This window comes from Austrofundulus limnaeus, unplaced genomic scaffold (assembly GCF_001266775.1).
Source record: "Austrofundulus limnaeus strain Quisiro unplaced genomic scaffold, Austrofundulus_limnaeus-1.0 Scaffold63, whole genome shotgun sequence".
NCBI lineage: Eukaryota > Metazoa > Chordata > Actinopteri > Cyprinodontiformes > Rivulidae > Austrofundulus > Austrofundulus limnaeus.
This window is the reverse complement of record NW_013952465.1, coordinates 260,223-260,486: the sequence shown is the minus strand read 5'-3', so window position 1 is coordinate 260,486 and position 264 is coordinate 260,223.

Here is a 264-nt window from a genome sequence, read left to right as displayed (position 1 = left end):
GACAAGTTCAAAGAGAAACTCAACATGGGTCGATGCTTTAAAGGTTCTGGCGCCTCCGTGTGTCGGTGGCATTAGATGAGGAGCAAAGTGCCCCCCCCCACACACATACACACACACCCGCCTCCCTCCCCCAAAAGAGCTGCGGTCTGAAACAACAGGTGCCAAAGGAACAGAAAGTCCATTATGTAAACAGGTGCACACACTGTAAGTTGATGGCTCACATTTATATGGGATTATAATTAAAACTAGAAAGTTTTCCTAAGA